The sequence below is a fragment of the Dama dama genome, chromosome 9 (assembly GCF_033118175.1).
Source record: "Dama dama isolate Ldn47 chromosome 9, ASM3311817v1, whole genome shotgun sequence".
Lineage (NCBI taxonomy): Eukaryota > Metazoa > Chordata > Mammalia > Artiodactyla > Cervidae > Dama > Dama dama.
This window is the reverse complement of record NC_083689.1, coordinates 56188428-56204069: the sequence shown is the minus strand read 5'-3', so window position 1 is coordinate 56204069 and position 15642 is coordinate 56188428. Positions and strand designations below refer to the sequence as shown.

Sequence of the window (15642 nt, the reverse complement as noted above, 5' to 3'; positions counted from 1 at the left end):
AGAGAGAGGCTATTAGTAGGACGTGCAAGTATCAAAAAGTGAAATAACAGAAATAGCTCTGTTAGGGCACTTTTCATAGAACTAGAACAACCCTAAAATTTGTATGGAACAAAAAGATCCCAAATAACCAAAGCAATCTTCAGAAAGAACAAAGATGGAGGCATCATGCTGTCAGATTTCAAACTATATTACAAAGCTATAGCATTCAAAGCAATGTGGTGTTGACATAAAACAGATCACTAAAACAGAACAGACAGCCTAGGATAAACCCACAACATACGGTCAATTAAATTACAAAATATGAGCTGGGGAAAGGACGGCTTCTTCAGTAAATGGTGCTTGGAAAACTGGACAGCTACAAGCAAAAGAATGAAACTAGCCCACTCTCTTACACCATACACAAAAATTAACTCAAAATGACTTGAAGACTTGAATATGAAACCCAAAACCATAAAACTCCTAGAATAAACATAGATGGTAATCTCCATAACATTAGTCTTTAAGGTGATTTTTTGAATTTGATACCAAAAGCAAAGGCAACAAAAGTAAAAATAAACAAGCAGGACTGAATCAAACTAAAAAGCTTCTACACAGCAATGGAAACCATCAACAAAATGAAAAGGCAACCTACCAAATTGGAGAAAATATTTGCAAATCATATATTTGATGAGGGGCTAATATCCAAAATATATGATGAATGCATGTAAGTCAACAGCAAAAACCCAAACAACCCAATTTAAAAATGGGCAAAGGATCTGAACAGACAATTTTCCAAAGAAGACAAACAGCCAACAGGTACATAAAAAAGAAGCTCAACATCACTCATCAGAAGGAAAATGCAAATCAAAACTACAGAAAGATTATCTCACATCTGTTAAAATAGCTGTTATCAAAAAGACAAGAAACAACAAGTGCTGGCAAGGATACAGAGAAAAGGAAACACGTGTGCACTATTGGTGGGAACGTAAATTGGTGCAACCACTATGCAAACAGTGTGAAGGGTCCTCAAATGATCCAGCAATTCCCCATTTGGATACGTATCTTAAGAAAACACATCCATGGCTGATTCATGTCAATGTATGGCAAAAACCACTACAATACTGTAAAGTAATTAGCCTCCAACTAATAAAATAAATAAATAAATAAAAAGAAAAAGATAACACATGTGCACCTGGGGGTGCATGTCGATGTATGGCAAAAACCACCACAATATTGTAAAGAAATTATCCTCCAATTAAAATAAATAAACTTTTTTAAAAAGAAAAGAAAAACGCCACAGACAGTCTCTGACTTACAAAAGTGCAAATGCGTAACCCTCTCTGGGGGCTGGACTTCAGGTTTTGAATTTTGATCTTTTTTCAGGCTAGCAGTATGCACTATGATACTCTCACACGATAATGGGCAGTGGTAGGGAACCACAGCCCCAGTCAGCCACTCAATCACAAGAGTAAACAACCGATACACTGACAACCATGCTGTCTCTCACATTCAATACAATATTCAATAAATTACATGAGCTATTCGACACTTACAAAATAGGGTTTGCATATTTTGCTCAACTGTAGGTTACTGTAAGTACTCTGAGTATGTTTAGGTAGGCTAGACTAAACTACCATATTCAGTAGGTTAAATGTATTAATGCATTTTTAATTATTTATTTATTTGGCTGTGCCAGGTCTTAGTTGCAGCAGGTAGGATCTTTGAACTTCATTGCAGCACGTGGGATCTTTCAGCTGCGGCATTCAAACTCTTGGTTGCAGCATGTAAGATCTAGTTCCCTGACCAGGGATTGAACCTGGGCCCCCTGCATTGAAGGCATGGAGTCTTAGCCATGCCTGGACTACCACATGTCCATTAATGGATAAAGATGTGATGCATGTGTTGTGTGTGTGTGTGTGTGTGTGTGTGTGTGTGTGTTGAGAGATGCAGTATTATTCAGTTATAAAAAAGAATGAAATCTTGCTATTTGTGGCAACTTAGATTGGCCTTGAGAACATCATGCTAAGTGAAATAAGTCAGAGAAAGACAAATAATGTGTGATTTCACTTATATGTGGAAACAATAAAAACAAAATAACTGCCTCATAGTACAGAGAACAGATTGGTGGCTGCCAGAGGCAGCAGGCAGAAGACAGACAAAACAGGTGAAGGTGGCCAAAAGGTACAAATTTCCCATTATAAAATAAAGTCATGGGTTTGTAATGTAGAACATGGTTACTATACTTAAAAATACTGTATTGCATATTTGAAAGTATTTAAGAAAGTACGTCTTAAAAAAAGTTCTCAACACAAGGGAAAAGAAAATGTGTAACTATGCACCTGCTCTGGCCACAAAGCCTGGCACGTTCCCTCAGCCCACAGTCCTCGCCCAATCCTCTCCACTTTGCTGCTGTCACCCTTCAAATTCCGCTTGGAGGGTCACTTCCTCAGGGAAGTGGCCTCCTCTCACCCCCCACCCACTCCCAGTGGTCGCTCTCCTGCCTCCTCACAACTTCCTTTCCCGTCCCTTTACATGACAGGTAATTTCCTTTGATTTTCATGGCTGTTTAATGTGTACCACCAAGGATATTAGGACAGTTGTCACAATTCTAGTATGTAGTAAGTAAGCCTCCAATAACACTTTTAAATATATAAATGAATTCACGTGACTCTTTTTAAGAGTTGAGCCAGGAGTGACAAACCCTACAATCCTCTTTTTACAGAAAGGGAAGATGTCAGATCACCAAAATGAAGATCAGCCATCCCTTTAATTACTCCATTACACTCACGAAATCAAATGGGAACCTCATTTCCTAGGCTTAGCTTAGCCTTGAAGCCACAAGACACACTTTTCCTACTCTCTTTTTTTTTTTTTCTCACTCCTGGAGTTTATTGTTCACTTGGTGCAAGGCACAACGTTACGGGGTGTGAGGAAGGCGCGCTCGTGTGGCTCAGATAGCAGAGTGGGATTCTCTCAACTTCCTTTTTGGTGTTTTGCTGTTTTGATATTAAAAACCAAACTGTTTCCCTGACTGTAGCCTGCTTGGTCTTGGGGAGTGGACGGGGAGGGAGGGTACAGGGCGGGGGGAGGAAGAGGGCTCTGATGAGCCTAGTGCCTTGGAAGGAAGCCTGGAAGCTGGTGGTGGTCACTCAGGATGGGGGCCTGCAGTTGGTTTTGCCAGGCTGGCCGCCAGGCTGCTGCTTCCCCATAGCTTCCCGAGCCAGGTCACAGGTGATCATGCTGGTGGAGGCCTGGGCAGACTCCGAGTGCTCTGGGGACTCCAGCACCACGGCCATGAACAGGAGAGTGGACTTCCCTTAGAAGAAGCTAGCCCACCAGTGTCCTGGGGTCTGCTTTGGGGAGACCCGGGTGGTGGGGGATGGCTTCCCCTGAGTACTCGGCACTTGTGCAGGAACCGTTACTGGAAGTGGAGCCCAGGCAGCACCGTTAGTAGTCGTGGGTGGCCATGAGTGAGCCGCTGGAGGGGATGGCTGCCATCCTCTTGCTTGCGGGCTGGTGGAAACGTCGGCGGCAACCCCTCGCGGGCCTCGGCATGCGATCACTGATGGTGGGCACCGTGGCGCTAGGCCACGGAGCCCATCTGCGTAAAAAAAGGCAGGCGGCCACTCCACGGACCAGACATGCAGGCCCTACTCTCTTTCTTGTCCCACAGTCCTACAGTGTTTTCAAGGTACCACTAACTCAATCTTAAAATCACTTTACCTACAAGCAAACGATAGGCAAAGAATTGGTATCTGTATACCTAGACAGCATACCTAGGTCAGAACTTTAAAAATATAATCTGGTGTCAAACTGTGTCATGCAAACACAGAAGCCATCCCTTTTAACACACCAGGTACTACTTGAGGGAAAACAGAGAAACCTAACTTCGGGGGCAGTATTTCTTGATCTGTCTTTGAAAGGTCACCTGAACCAGATCACCCCAGACTTTTTAAATCTGAAATTCTGGGAATCTAATCTGAAAATTAGATCTGGAAATCAAATTTCCAGATTGGCAATCAAATCTGGAAATCACAGCAAGTTTAAGAACTGCTGTTATAAGAAGACATTGTTGAGTCATTTGTTTAAACGCCAAGGGACGGCAGGACACTAGTGACATTGAACCTGAGAATGCAGGGACACAAGAAAGAAAAGGAAAGCCATGTCCCGTCCCGGACCCAGAAAGTCCCTGGCAACATGCCTCCAAGAAAGAAGCAGGAAACTGTTCCCAGAGAAGAGGAGGAGCCTGGAAAAACCCTGGGTCATTGTTGGCTAGGGCTGCTAATTATTCTGGCCGTTTTATTCTTGGGGACACTTCCTCCTTTCTCAAGGTGCTCTGGGGACAGCCAGTAAGGGACCCTCACATCTGTCCCCTCACTGCAAGAAGGACACAGAGAACATGAGCCAGAGACTGCATAAGCAGGGCCACCTCTTATAGTCTCAGAGCTTCCTTTAGGCTGAAAAGGATCCAATAGCCAGGAGCCCTCCCTAGAGACTGGAATTCCAGCCACTCCTGGCCCACCCTCCTCACCACCTATCTCCTGCCTGTCAACCCAAAAGCCCTGAGAAATGAGAAGATCCATAAGAAGCCTCTCAGCACACCTACACCAACTTCAATATCCCCTCCTACAGTGGGCTAAATGATGTCTCCCAAGTTCATGTCCACCCAGAACCTCACAGCATGACCTTATTTGGAAACCAGAGTCTTTGCAGATGTTATTAGATGAGATAAGGTCACAATGGATTAGAATGGGACCAAAACCCAAGGACTAGTATCCTTAGAAGCAGAGGAGAAGACATGCACACACATGGAAGGAGGGGCCAAGAGTGTAGTGATGGAGCTACAAGTCAGCCACCACCCAGGATTGCTAAAAGCGACTGACGTCAGAAAGATCCAAGGGAAAGTCCTTTCAATTGAGCCTTCAGAAGGAACATAGCCCTGATTTCAGATTTCTAGCCTCCAGAACCACGAGAGAATAAATTTCTGTTGTTTTAGGCCACCTAGACTGTGGAAATTTGTTACACAGGAAGCTAATACACCTCCTTTCTTAGGAAGCCAAAGCCTTTAAGTCACATTGCAACCAAAATCTAGAGGTTCTGCAACAACACTAAAAGGAATGCTTCCAATACTGTAGTCGGCCCTGTCCTGGCCTCACTGAGGGCAGTCCTGGCTTTCCTCCTGATCAGTGCCCTCACAGGCCTGCTTTCACCCTGTCCAACAATACTGCACCTGTTACCCCTGCCAGCTACACACACCCTGCCCGCCATCCTGCCCTGGCCCAGGCTGCCCCCCAACGTGCCCAGGGCACCTGGATTTCTCTCTCTGAGCACTATCCACATTCAGTGTGGCAGCTCTGAGAGGCCAGAGACCTTGCCAAGCCTGTACTCAATCACAGCCTGCTGCCTTCCCACACAGCTCACTACAGGGGAGCAGCTCAGCGGGTGCACAAGCCAATGCACAAACAGCAAACTCAGCAGCATGCTCGGCCAGCCCTCGTTCTTCATTACTCAGCCCAGAAATGGGGTCAGTGTGAGTAATTCTGCCTTCTGTGTGACTTCTCACAGCGTGTCCCACACTATATAGATCACTCCTTAATTCTACTATTCATTCAAAAACCTATGCATTGAGCATCTATGTGCCTGATATACTAGTCTGAGAAACAGAGGAAGGAAAAAGCAGACCCAGCCTGTGTCTTCATAGCACGACATGGTGGTGATGGGGTGTTAAGTCAGCAATTAATAACCTCACATTAAAGCTGAAAAACAACAGAACAATCTTGTTCATGGGCCTGTTTCCTCTGGGTTCCTAGAGCCTAGAACAGCACCTGGTACATAACAGGATTGCCAAAATTCTGTATGGCTGGAGGATGAATAGGTTGAGAATGGGTAGATGGATGGAAGGAGGGCAGGGAGGGTGCCTGGTATATAACAGGCAGTCAATAATAGGAAAGGTGGATACACAGATGGAAGAAGACAGATGAGTGTATGGATATAGCCTCATACATAACAGGCAGTCAATGATGATGAACAAATGGAAGGACAGAGACGGATATTTAGGGAGCAAAGCACCTGGGATGAAATCTGTACAGAATACAACTTAACAGTATAAAAGGTTTCAGAGCCTTAAGTGGTACCTCTGGAATCACCTCATTTCTTCCCAAAGCATCCCAGCTGTCTCCTAGCATCTGAAAGAAATGATAATTCTAAATGAATCTGGTATCCAGATCTTCTGTAAACATTTAGTGGAAAATCAGCTTCACCAGCACAAATATGCTCTCTCTCGCTCCCCCACCCCTTTCTCTCTGTAATGGGGGTTTTAAAAGCCTGTTTTGCTCATTCTTCTCTACCACAGTCAGTATTTACTGCTTTACAATGTTGACTCTTGCCAAAATGCACACCACAGACCACTTACCTGGTTGTGTCATGCTTAATTATTATTTTTATGATTCTTCAAGTACCTAAGAGAGACTTCTCTTTGAGGGAATCAGAGCTGACTCTGAAAATTTACTGCCATTTACAACTGAGGGGTGGGGTGGGGTGGGGTAGAAATACCACAACTGGAGAAGAAAAGGATGGGGAGGGGGTTCTGAGAGCATATCCAGTCACAGCCCCCTTCTATGGCAACCTGTAGTAGAGAAACAGTTTGCAATTAAAAAAAAAAAAAAAAAAACCTAACAGAGCCCCAACATAAACGTTTACTCCTGCATAAAACAGCTAGACTCAGAACAACAGAAGAGGTCCCCACATTCCTCATCTTTGGGTCTGGCTTGTATCAGGTTAAATTCCCTGCATTTCCAGGCTCTCCTTGGTCTCACTCAGTAATGAAGTTAAAGTCATTCAGACCCTAGGAGGCCTTTTTTCCCTTTGATTTCCCTCTGGTAAAGATAAGAATAACTTTCTGAGTCTCAGAACAATTGTTTCCTATGCTCTCAATTCAGGCCCCAAAGCACCATGATTCATTGATTCATACTTTACCTCTCCACCGAACACCTCCCATGTGTGGGGGACTGTGGGAGGTGATGAAAATTAAACACTGAACAAAACTGATATAGTCCTCGTGCTCCCAACCTGCAACCTGGTGGAATAGACACTCAACAAAGACAAAAATATACACAATAATCATCTAAAAGCTCACTGGCAAGGATATAAAAATGCAGACGGTGGCTCGGAAGGAATGATGTCAAGGGGCGGAAAGCAGACCCTCCCTCTATGTGAGGCAGAGAGCCACATCAAGGCAAAGGGGGAAGTGGCTGATCAGCTACCCAGAAACAAAAGACTTTTGAGACAGGCGTTAAGAATTCCCCTAGCATTGTGGCGATGGCTTCACAGGTGTATACAGATAACAGAATTTATCAAGCTGTACAATTTAACAAGTGTAGTTTTTTGTATGCCAATTGAGTTGTTTAAAAAAGAAGACTTTCCCCCTAAATTTGCTGCTTACCTCTCAGGATCTCCAGGACAAGGCAGGTTCCTATAACTACAAACTAATAAAAACGACTTGGCTACACCAAACATCCCACCCAGCCATATTCCTCTTCTTGACTGGCTCACAGCTTCATTCATTCATTCCACAAGGATTTATTAAACACCTACTGCAGGTCAAATACTGTCTTCTGTGTTTTCCATTATACTACAAATAAAAACATACATACATAACCCAGTCCTCCTAGAGCTTGTAGCTTCCTACAAATGTATGCCCAAGTAGAATGTTGTCTACATACTAAGAAGGACTTGCAACATTCTCAGAACATGAATTTAAGGCTATTCAGAAGGACTTTCAACGTCATGACAGACAACAACTTATTGAAAGTGTACTATGAACCCAGCCCCTAAAAGCTTTAAAGGTATTATGTCATGCAATTCTCCCCCAATCCCTTTAAGGTAAGTACTATTGTTTAAATCCAGTTTACAAAGAGGAAAATGTTCAGTTAAGTGGTGGAACCAAGATACAAACCCAAGAGCCCGACTCTAGATCCCACAATTTAAAAATCTACGCTATAGCACCGTAAGGATAAGCTGCCCATCAACTGCCTCAGAAAGCTACTTCACAGTCTAAGCAATTTTTCCAGTACAAATTTTGCTGAGCACATTCTCTGACCCTCCCCCATCAGTACTTCCACCACCTCTGGAGCTTGACAAAGGCAAGTATGAGAAGTAAGGGAGTTCACATGTTTCAGAGCAGCAAGACTCTGCACGAGAGAGACTGACATCTCTCTGGTGCCAAAAGAAGTGCTCAACAGGACACGGAAAGACAACAGTTCAATTCCCTGGCTGCAGGCAGAGTGACACCCAAGGTTCTGGCTGACAAACTCTTCTGTTCTGCTGGTCTTTTAAGATACAAGTAAGATACAAACTTTCTGGGAGAGATCATGGTTATAACAACGACAGAGTGCAGAGGAACACAGAAATCCTCTGAATCAAAGAACCTTTCCACCAGCTCCCATCCAGGACACTCAACCAGATCGTGTAAAAATCAATATGACTGTTGGCAGTTTATATGCAGCAAGGAGATAAAATACAACAGCATGTGAGAATTTATGTGCAAAATGATAAAAACCTCTGTGACAAGCCATGGACATCTGTATTAATAGCACAACTCCTATCATTAGAGTCATTCAGGGAAAACTAAAATAAACCTGCCCTAAGACAGCCTCCATGAAGAAACCAACTCTGAATGTCACAAGAGATACATGAATGATTTTAAGAATGCAGATCCTGTCATACTTTCTTTCCCTAGAAGGCCTTTCACCTTGGACAGCAGACACATTGGTCAAGAGGAGTCTGGCGATGCCTGCGCTGGTCCCAGGCCTCCAAAGGACAATGCGATCCTCATTACAATACCCACTAACACCCACAGTGCCTTACAGGCTAAATGACTCCCATCTAAGACCTGCCCCTTCCAAACCACATCCAGCTGCTCAGAGCCCCTACCTGGTAAATAGTTCCCTAACACTTAGCCCTACTGCTTACCTCACGCACAATACTCTTTCTTTTTTCATTAACATTTCTCAACACAGCATTCCCTAACTCTTCACAGAAAACTTGTAGAACCCTTTAGCACAAGTGCTTATCATAACTTTATCAAGCTCTGAAGGGAGGACAACTAGCAAATCCAAACTACTGCTAGAGTTCAGTTTCATTTCTAACTTTCTGGTCAAAGTGAACTACCTTTCCAATGCTGGGGAGGGGCAGTGTGCCTATGAAGCAAGGACTCTAGAAATATACAGACCTTATGAACAACCTGCCATGACTCAGGCAGACCTCCTGACCTCTCTGGCCCTCAGGATGATGAAGAACAGGAGAGGGGCAGGGACTGTTGGACAGAAGTCTGGGAATCACGTCCAAGTGGTGATGGTTGAAGCCAGGGACAGGAGAGATTAATGATGACAGAAAGAGACAAACCCTCTGGTCTGGGAGGCAAAGGTGGCCTGGAACCTTGGGAAGAGGCATAGGACAAAAACGATGAGCTAGGAAGGGATGCTCAGAAGGGGTGAAGAATGCTTGGAGTGTACACCATCGATGAAGGCAAAGGAAAAGAGTCTCGAGAAAGAAGAAGGCCAAGAACAACCACTGGTTTAAGTAAGTGGGCAGCCCCAGGACCTCTGAGACAGACAGCAGGTCCAAAGAGAACTATGGGCAGAAACTAGACCTCAGGGCTTTCGATGGTAAAGGCAGTAAACACAAAATACGCTCTCAAACACTCTAGCTATGAAAACAGCAGCAGCACAGGATAGTACATAAGTGGGAGAGGTACAAAGGGAAGTTTTGCTGGGATTGGTTTTTTGTTCCCTCTTGATTAAAAGACAATAAAGACTTCAGCCTGTTTGCAGATGAAAAGGAAAATGTGCCAGTAGTAAAGGAGGAGAGTCTAATGATGCCTTGTGAGGGGAAGGAGGATGCTCTGGGCCCTAAAGTAATCGATCATGTGTCCAGAGAGGGAGGAGGATTGCAACAGGGAAAGAGAGCTTTAAGAGCATCAGTAGGTTTTCCCTGGAGAGAAGGCTGACCAGTCTCTCTACTGATTAACTGTGTCTCCAACCACAGTGCCTATGATACTCAGACACCACATGGCGAGTCATATTTGAAAATGAACCCACATTCCTTCCCAAGCACCATTCATCTTTCTGGAAGAAAAGCCAACACCAATGTGAGTGTTTTGGGAGGGAAGAGAAAAGATAAGGCTGCAGTTGCTTCACTTGCTCTGAAGTCTTGTGACTTGGGGGCTGTTGTGTTTGGTTGTTGTTGCTCCTTCTGTTTTATATGAGAACCTGTCTCACTCAAGGGTGAGGAAACTACAGAGTGGACAGAGTCCACACCTACTCATCATGAAAACCTATTTGAACTGCTTCTTCAGCTAAGATGAAAGTTCTCCTGTTTTAATGGTTTCAGTCTTTCATAACATTATTCAAAACTGCAGACCTTCATTCACATCCTTTGCCTCCTTTTAAAGTACTGTTTGTGGCTCAGAGAGGATGGTGATAAAACCATTTTTTTAGATCAAGTTGCAGTTGGGAATGGAATTAGCATGAAAGAGATAAATAGCATGGCAGAGACAATCACTAAAAAAAGATGATCTGGATCACTACCTCCAGTTTAAAATCAATTTAGTGCAAAGACAACTAATTGCTCCTGGGATCTATACAGTACACCAATTATTTATCCTCGTGACAGTCATTTTTTAGTAAGGCCAAGAAACCAAACAGGAGGGAAGGAAGGACTACCTGGCCCAGAGATCAGAAACCTACTGGTTAATTCCCACAAGCCAAGGCTGGACCACATATTGAGAGAGCAGATCCCTGTTTCAAAGAGCTTCCAATCTTGCTCCAGGAAAATCCAATGATGAAAATGCTAAATAAATCGTGTCAGAGCACAGGTGTTCAAACTAAAGCAATCTTTTACCTTGCAAAGCAAGCACTGCAGCAAGATCCGCTTTCACAAAGTGCTCACCTTGACAGCATCCACCCTGCACACACAACAGGGACTTATTTGCACACGACATTCTCTACCCCCATGTTACAGGAAGTGAGAAGCATCTGCCTCGGCTGATGAGCTAAGACTTGAGAACTACCTATGGTGAGAACTTGACCATGGGAAATAAGGAAAAACTGCGAGAGAGTGAAGGAGGGAAACACGATTGGGGAAACCACAGGGCCACCCACAATATTTACTTCAAACAAGTTTTTACTTGGCTCAAGGTCCGACGGTCTCAAATTTAAATGACCCCAGGGACAGAACTGGCCACCCAGTCTTATAGTCTCCTATTACTATCAGAATGCTGACCAAAAGCTCAGGGAGGATCTGTTCACAGTCCAGGTAAAACCAAAACTAGTGTCTAGAGTGACTTACAGTTTAAGGAAGGCAGCTGAGAGAGAGGGATGGTGTTCTACAGATGAAATAAACAATCCCAGGAGACACTGTGGGCAGAAATCAACTTCGCCAACTAAAGTTCAAAATTCCTTTCCATCAAGTCAACTCCCCTTCACCAACTAAAGCTTTACCCCTCTAGACACTGCCTTTCAGCTGGGCTAAACTCTGTATAGAGCCATAGCCCAGGCTCCACACTCCTGAGGCTTACACAACCCTGCTTCTCCTCTGAACCTAAGGGTTCCCAGCGCGAGCACACATGCCACCCTATCCTCCTGACTGGGCCTTTATCCCTGCTGTTCCCTCCATCACAATATTTAGCTTCCTAGTCTCCCCTCGTCCAGATAGACCAATCCTTCCAATGCCATCTCCTCCATGAAGTCCTCCCAATGCCATGTCACCCAGCCTGCAGCATCTCCTGCCACTCACACAAACCAAGCACCACTCCCCTCCCTGGAATCTCTTTTTGCAGTATTCGCTGTAACCTGGGCTGAGACAGCCTCTCCAAGGCTTGGTTTCTGGATCTTTAAAACAGATCCTAAAACATTGTTTGTAGAAATGCCTACAAACAATAAAAGGAAAAATAGACACCTTTTAAGAAGTTGTTACTACATACCAGAGAAATGGTGTGAAATTTACAAACACTGTCTCTTTCGATCCTCGAAATCCTATGAAGGCAGGCACCATCATCCTCATTTCATAGATGAGAAAGCAGATGATCAAAAAGGCTGAGTGATTTGCCCACGTCCACAGCCGGCAAGCACCAGAGCAGAGGTTCTCTCTCTGGCAATCTCCCCCCCAGGACCTCTCTCAATCACCAGGCCCTGCTGCCTTTCTTTTCTTCAGTCCCCTGCCTACCTCACAGGGCTCCTCTGAGATAATACAGAAAAAGTCCTTAGCACACTGACTGGTACTGGGTCTTTCTGTTCCCAGAAAGGTCACATTCTTTAAGGGAGAAGAATTACTGGCATATGTGCATGCTTTAATCATACTAATCAACAGAGAATGGATAAATGCATAAATGAATGAATGAAATGAAAAGAATGAAGAGTATCAGCTAAACTAAATTAAGAGAAGGACGTATTTTTAAAGCAGGTACAGAACATTCTATATACAGATTCTCACAGGGCAGCACAAAAGGTAGCCTCTTTCTCCACAGTGTCTTTCAGACGGAGTGCTCACTCCGAGTATAAAGGGGAAGGGTGTGGGAGGTCACAGCAGTGGGGTGGGCAGGAATGACACAGTGCCTCCCCAGAGCACCAGGTCCAGTTCTACAACTCTCACTAAGACAAAATCCTCACTGGAGGGAAATCCCATCCAAATCCTCTTTGTCAGCGCCAAGAAGGTCAAGGAGACTAATCCTCCAGAGGACCTGAAATTCTGGCTCACCTGTGCCACACCAAAGGACAGCCTCCCGGGAGCAAGGATGCGGGCCTCAGGGTGGCCCACCCCACGGTTCTCCCTCTGAGCTGGTTCAGCCTCGCCTCACACACACACCTCAGCTCCCAGCTCTGAGTGTAGGCACCACCCCGGCATGGCAGGTCACAGGCCCGCCCAAACCTCAGTCTTCCCATCTGGAAAATCCAGACAATCCCACAACTACCCTTAGAATGCTGATGGGAGCAGTGGCCAGATAATCCACGGAGCCACTGCCTGGTACATAAGGAGCGCTTTGTGTGTGTCAGCTCCAAATGTGGGCAGACAATGGGGACACAGAGGGACCCCGACATCACCGTGCACTGTCCTGGCTTCCAGGGGTAGCAGCTTGGCCCCATGAACTCTAAGAAACCAGTTCTATATAGGAATTAGGTGGTCACTCTCAGCGTGGTACATAAACACCTCTTTGACAATAACAAGAACTTAAAATGCAGTTGGTCTTACATGGGGGAAAGGCCAGTGGGTGGGGAGATAAAAAGGAGAAAACGCTAATAGGAAAACGGAAGAGAAGGGTGTCGCCTAACCAGCTGCCAACACTCCGAGAGCCATGCTAGGGGCAAGTCCAGACTCGGCAGGGGAGAGCAGACACAGGTCCCTGTGGGGACACAGCACTTAGCCTATTAAGAACAGAGACCTGACCCTTAAGGGTCAGTCCTGCCCCTCAGGCCATCACAGCAAATATCAGCCAGCCAGGAGATCGGCCATCGGCATTTGGCCATCAACCATGGCAGACATTTGGCTGCTTCAGCTGGCCTTAGTCTTCAGAAACTGATACATCTCTGTACATAAACAGTAGACAGAGACGTCTCTTCCTTTTCTAAAAATACACATCTGCACTTCAGCACTGCAAAGGCCATCTAGAGCCCATAACAAAGCTGCCATCTGCGGATGTCTGGGCCCCAGGAGGAAAAGCATTTCCTTTATCAACAGCAAAGGGTGTGAAGCTGCTGTTCACCTCGCAGGATGCCTCTGTCTCAGGAAACAGCACGGCACAGAGGCGTTCTGTGACCGAGACAGACTGGTCCTGACTCCCACCGCGGCCTCTCATCCTGCTCAGTTAACTTCTCTCAGCCTCAGGGTCCTCATCTGTAAGAGATAGTGAGGGCTGCATCCACCCAACAGGCTTCTTGTGAGGATCAGAAATGACTGCAAATCACCTAGGACAGTTCCTGGTACAGAGCAGGCCATCAACACACAGGAGCTTGGTCATTCCTGAGATCCCAGTGTCTCCCTCCTCCTTTATCCCTCTCTCATTCCTAAAATAACCCAGCCAGGAAGACAAAGACTGATCTTCCCTACTCCCAGGGCAACTCACCCCTGAAGAACATTCCTGCTGTGTGTTCTGGGCAGCAACACCAGGGCCAAGCAAGTAGGAGGCTGCATGTTAGTGAATGGAGTGGAGGAAAAAAATAAAACCCATCCCACAGTCCTCAGGAGGGCTCCTCCATGCACCCTGGCTTCAGCTAAGGGACAGCAGGGTGCAGAGGGAAGATAAGGCAGGGTCTCTGTAGAAAGGAGGTCACAATCATCTGGGAGGGTTTCCTCCTGGAGTTCACAGACAAGGAGCTTTAGAAGGTCCTGAGTCCTTTGAAACTGAATACGATTTGGGGTGAACATTCCCTTTTTTGGGAAAGAGTCCAGAACATCCATCAGACTCTCAACAAAGTCGGTGACACTTCCCCAAGAAAAAGACTTTAAAACCACCAATTCATTAAGGGAAAACAGAGTGTCTGAGAAAGAGAGTAACATAAAATGATCGCCAGTTTTAGCTCACATGTAACGATACTCACAAAGCGCTTTACCGTGTGTCATCTCACTCAGTCCCCATGACAGCAGAAGGGGACAGTCACCATCCCAAAATGAGGAAACTGAGGCTCACAGGAGGTCACCACTTCCCAAGGCCCCTGGATGAGCAAACGGCCAAGTCAGGATGCAACCCCAACAGAGTCTGAAGCCAGGGCTCAGGATCCTCATCATCACGTCAAGAGTGTTACCTCCTCCAGGCCAAGCCCCAAATCTTACAAACCAGAAGGAAGGGTGGGAGGAAAGGGGGAAGGGAAAGGGGGAGGGGTCAGAATGTGACTTACAGTTCAACACTCTTTCCACTACACCCATTCTGTCTGTCTTCACACACTGACACTGAGAAATTTTCTAGACATCAGGAAAGAAACAAGACGTCATAAGGAAGTATACAGAAAGCTGGGTATGTTACATCAGTACCAAAAGCCCCAATTTCCCTGGTGGGAAAATGAGGGTTATAAATGACTATTCCATGCACATTTGGCATGTAGCAAGCATTCATGAATGGTAGGCATCATCGTTAATTAGTAAAATCTAATGAAATCACATGTCCTAGTGATCAAAGTGAAAGTCGCTCAGTCATGTCCAACTCTTTGCGACCCCATGGACTATACAGTCCATGGAATTCTCCATGCTAGAATACTGGAGTGGGTAGCCTTTCCCTTCTCCAGGGGATCTTCCCAACCCAGGGATCAAACCAGGGTCTCCCACAGATTCTTTATCAACTGAGATGTCAGGGAAGCCCAGTGATCAAAGGTGCCATCTTTATGTCAATGAACCCCAGATTGCTTCGGTGAGCCCACCTCCCTGCATCCCTGAACTCTGCTCAGATGCTGGTGAGAGAGGCCTCACTGTGGCTCCCAGAAGTGATCACACTCTCCCCCGCAGCTGCCTGCTTGGGAAGCCAGTGGTGGCAGCCAGCAAGACTTGGGAGCAAGCCTAGGTCCAGAGCCAACTATTCGACATCATCTGAGGTGCAGAGAGGTCTTGGAAACCTCCAGGGTAATTACAGGAGGTGGGGAATGTTCATGGCAGGCTTCTCTAGATACAGAAAATAAAAAC

The 15642-nt window shown here is 45.5% G+C and overlaps 1 protein-coding gene and 1 pseudogene across 12 annotated transcripts in view; both read right to left on the bottom strand.

Moving 5' to 3' along the window:
• The window catches only part of ARHGAP26 (Rho GTPase activating protein 26), a 465415-nt gene that overhangs the window by 369610 nt on the left and 80163 nt on the right, over nt 1–15642 (bottom strand). The window lies entirely within an intron of this gene.
• LOC133061422 (pancreatic progenitor cell differentiation and proliferation factor-like) lies at nt 3099–3477 on the bottom strand (annotated as a pseudogene).